Here is a 4674-nt window from a genome sequence, read left to right on the forward strand (position 1 = left end):
GCAGCGACACCCACTGGGTCAAATTGTATGATCTCTATCCCCTCCTGTCCCAGAAAATCCAGGGTGAGAGACTGAGAGAAGCTGGAGGTGCTGGTGGAGACAGAATCAGGTTGCTTTTTTTTTCTCCCCTGGGAGAAACCAGAAAGTCGTTGCCCGCCTCCATTTTCTCTGCAAATCAGGGCAATCTGTAAGCAAAAGGCACGTGGAAGCCTCCTTAGACTCCTGGACTGAGACAGCCTCTTCTGCATCCTCATAGTCCCTGGTTCATGAGGCTAACAGGGCACTCACCCTCCTGTGCTATCCTTGATTGCGTGGGTCTGTCTCCCATAGGACTGTAAGCACCTGGAGGGCAGGGGCTGGGACTTGCTCTTAGTGTGGCCACCCACACAGGGCCCAGCACATCACAGGCACTCAGCAAACATCTGGGTGCATGGCTTCCAACGTTGTCATTCATCTGGATACTAGAAATGCCAAGGGAAGGAATTGTAAGATGCTTTGGGACAACAGCTAATGAGAAACAAAAGCTCATTTGCATAAGGTTAATTAAGCACAAGCTTACTGTTCAAAAGATCCTTCCCAGAAGGATTAATTTGGGGTGACAGGTGGAGGTGTAAGAGACTATCTAGAATAGAAAAACTTCCTTCTTCTTCCAACTGCTTCCCAAAGAGGGTGCTGTCTCATTCCCTCATGTTTTGCAAGGCCACCCTGCACATACCTGTCCACCTATCCCCAGCTACCCCGCTCTAAACCATAGCCCGGATCCTTTGTAAATATGTGACACCCGCCTTTGAATTCAGAATACCAACCAATCAGGACTGGACCTGCGTGGGTTTCCACTGATTCTAAATAGATTTATCTTCGCCCTTCGTACCCCCAGACGCTGCAGAGTGTTTGATTAAGAACACAAACGCCTTAGCTAGATTTCCTGGGTCTTCACACCTGCTCTGCTGTGACATTGGACAAGTGATTGAATCTCTCCTAACCTCAGCTTCCTCATAACATGAGGGAAATAATATTATTTACTTCAGAGGATTGTTTTGTGCTTGAAATGTGTTAATATAAAGATATAATGTAAAGTAATGAGAATGGCTCCTGGCATAAAAGAAATGTTAATATATATTGGTGTTTGCTAAGATTATAACTCACTCTGAGTTCATTTACCAGCCCTGAGACCCAAGACAGGAATTCTCTAAGAGTTCCTAAATGGGTCCCAGTCTGTGGCCTGCTTCTCCAGGGGTCCAGGAAAGGGGGAAAACCAGTGCTTTTTCAGGCCTGACCCTTGAACTACCAGAAGACAATAAGGATCCTTGAACATCAGATTGGAAAGGCACTCTGCAGTGTCAGCATACTCATTGGTCATATGTGCCCCAAGAAGGAAAGGTATTTGCCTAAGTTCTCTTCAGTAAGTTTGTGCAGAACCCAAAAGTCAGCCAGTTCTCTAGATCCTCCAGAACTAAGAATTGGCTGTTTCTTTCTTAATTTCTGCTTGGAGACAATGGTAATGCCAAGAAGAAATGTTTCTTTTCTTTTTCTTTCTTTCTTTTTTTTTTTAAACTTTTAAAAATTGTATAATATAATGCATATACAAAGCAAAGAAAGAAAAAAAACAATAGTTTTGAAGGCACTCTTCAACAAGTAGTTACAGGACAGATCCCAGAGTTTGTCATGGGCTGCCATACCATCCTCTCAGATTTTTCCTTCTAGCTGCTCCAGAATATAGGAGGCTCGAAGAAATAAGTAATTTTTCATCATCCAATCTACTTTTTTTGTGTGTGTGTGAAAAATAACATATAGACAAAAAAAAAGCAATGAATTGCAAAACACAGCACAACAATTAGTTGTAGAACATATTTCAGAGTTTGGTATGGGTTACAATTCCACAATTTTAGGTTTTTACTTCTAGGTGCTCTAAGATACTGGAGACTAAAAGAAATATCAATGTGATGATTCAGCAGTCATACTCATTTGTTAAACCCTGACTTCTCTGTATAACGCCACCATCACCTGTGACCTTTCTACCCCCCTCTTTAGGGGTATTTGGGCTATGGCCATTCTGACTTCATGTTGGAAGGGGCTGTCGATAATATGGAGTAGGGAGGTGGAGCTAGCTGGAAGAAGCGTTTCTTTAAGAACAATCTCAACAGCCCTTCCTCTGCTGCTGGTCCCGACCAAGTCCTTTACTCTGCCGTTCCCTTCCCCAATACTCCTTCCCTTTCCCCTCCACACACACACACACACACACACACACACACGCGCGCGCGCCAATAATATTCTTGCCTCATGAGTTGTCCTTGCAGGCGAATATGGGTTGTTTCCTTGCTTCGCACCCCAGAAGGAGACATTTAAAACCACTCACCCAATTGCTCAAGTGGCCTCTAAAGACATAGGCCTCTCTGGGAGAAGGAGGGAGCCCAACCGCCAAATACTGTCCTCTAAGCCAGTGCTTGGGCAGCCGGGCAGAAGGCTTTTCCCCATGTACCGGGAGGTCCCGCAGACCCCTATTCTTTCGGCTGGTACCTGGAAAGGATCATGTCTCCTCCACTGAAGAGAACAGAACTGGGTCTCCGATGGACGCTGCTCAGCAGCCCTGAGCGCCCGCGGGGAGTATATACCGCTTGGGTCCTAGAGCTGCTCCGGGGCTTGGCTTGCGACCGTCTGCGCCGACTGCAGCGAGCGCCGAGCCCGGGAGCCGCGGAGCCGCCCACGGGTTCAAGCAGCCGCGGAGCCCACGAGGCGGACTACGTGCGTGTCGGGCACCAGCAAAACAGATGCATCAACGTTTGTCTTTTGGAATGAACGCAATATTTCAAAAACCCTTCAACAAAGTCATTACGAGAAATCTGAGTTTGGGCGAACTTTTTTTTTTTTTTTTTTTTGCCTAATTAGGACACCTGGGGGCGGGGTCCCGATCTTTTCAGGGTCTGTGCTTCTGGAGATCTTATCAGGCCCTGTTCGGCCGCTGACTTCCAGGATCTTGCCCAAGTGCTTGACGTCTCTGGGTCTCCAGTAAAACGGTGACGGTAATACCTACAGGGCAGGGCTGTCAGGAATATTAAAATGAGATGGCACAGGGTAGATGCTCCGGAAGTGGTGGGCTTTAATTTCAGATTCAGAGGCAGCATGAGGAGCTAAGTCTCGTTGCAAGTTCCTGTTAATGTTCATCGAAGCATTAAGCTCCCGTTATGTTTTGGACCTGAAATGGTTCGACTTTGGCAAGATGATTGCTGAAGTATAGGGTACCCCAGTACTCAGGATAGTGCAAGGGGGAGGAGAGGCAGTGATGGAAAGGATCGCAAAAAGGGGTCAGAGGGCCAGAGGTAAACGGCGGGAGGAGGAGCCACTCCGACTGTATCCACACCTCTCTATTCCATCTTTTGAAACTACATAATTTCCTCTGTGTCCTCCAAAGAGTAGAACCTGTAGGTAAAAGTGTCAGTGCAAATCACGTACCAGGTGTGAAAAATATGGAACGCTTCACGAATTTGCGTGTCATCCTTGCGCAGGGGCCATGCTAATCTTCTCTGTATCGTTCCAATTTTAGTATATGTGCCGCCGAAGCAAGCACAAACTGTGTGCCCTCTCAAAAAGTATATAAAGCCAAGAATTACTAGCTTTTTACAGTTATGGTGACTACAGTGTACGCGTTAAAAACTCTAAAACACTGAAAAAATTATGATTTTCAGGATCCTATATACTGCCTCTTCCTCTGTACCTTGATTATTAAAGTCAAATTGCTGTAATTGTCTTTGTAAACCTCTTATCTTTTATATGCAAATGTAAGGGACCATGGGAAATTGGCGCCTTCCCCGCCTATCCTCAGTGCGCGCCACGCGGAAGGCGCCGGCCGTCACGCTCCGTCACGTGGTGCGCGCGGCTCGCGGCCTGCCCGGGCGCGGCGAGTTTGTACCTGGCTTTCCGGCCGAGGCCTGTGGGGAACGCTGCCGCGGCGCCGAGCCTCCCGCGACTATGCCGAGCACCGTGTGCGTGGCACGGGAGCATATATGTGGCAAGGGACCACGGAGTCCATAAAGTCCCCACGGGGCGGCCTGGAACCCAAAAATGGTTGCGAGCAGCTGGCCAGGCCCCTCTGGCCCTGGGACCCTTTGGAGTCTGGGTCTCCCGTAAAACGGTGGACCAGAAGGAGCAGGGCAGGGGCCCAGGGCACGGGGCCCCAGCGGGGTTCAGGGGAGGGTGGGCGCCCTCAGCTTCCCCTGGTGTTTGAGAACCAAGGCCCTGAACTTGAGGAGCCAAGAAAAAAAAGGGGTGGCGGCTTTATTTATTAAAAAAAAAATTTAACAACAAACGAACTAAGACATTAACATGTGATCATTCCGTTCTACATATATAATCAGTAATTCACAATGTCATCACTTGCATATTCATCATTTCTTAGAACATTTGCATCAATTCAGAAAAAGAAAAAGACAACAGAAAAAGAAATAAAACAAAAACAGAAAAAAAAAGATTATATATACCATACCCCTTACCCGTTGCTTTCACTGATCACTAGCATTTCAAACTAAATTTATTTTAACATTTGTTCGCCCAATTATCTATTTTTATGCTGTATGTTTTACTCGTCTGTTGATAAGGTAGATAAAAGCATCAGACACAAGGTTTTCACGTTCACAGAGTCTCATTGTGAAAGCATATCATTGTTCAATCATCATCAAG

General features: G+C 46.7%; 1 non-coding gene across 1 annotated transcript; it reads right to left on the reverse strand.

Moving 5' to 3' along the window:
* Positions 1 to 3458: 3458 nt before the first annotated feature.
* Positions 3459 to 3565, reverse strand: LOC143656691 (U6 spliceosomal RNA). The gene has a single exon (XR_013162594.1). It is a non-coding gene; the product is annotated as a U6 spliceosomal RNA (small nuclear RNA).
* Positions 3566 to 4674: the final 1109 nt, after the last annotated feature.

The sequence above is a fragment of the Tamandua tetradactyla genome, chromosome 14, assembly GCF_023851605.1.
Source record: "Tamandua tetradactyla isolate mTamTet1 chromosome 14, mTamTet1.pri, whole genome shotgun sequence".
In the NCBI taxonomy this organism is placed as follows: Eukaryota; Metazoa; Chordata; class Mammalia; order Pilosa; family Myrmecophagidae; genus Tamandua; species Tamandua tetradactyla.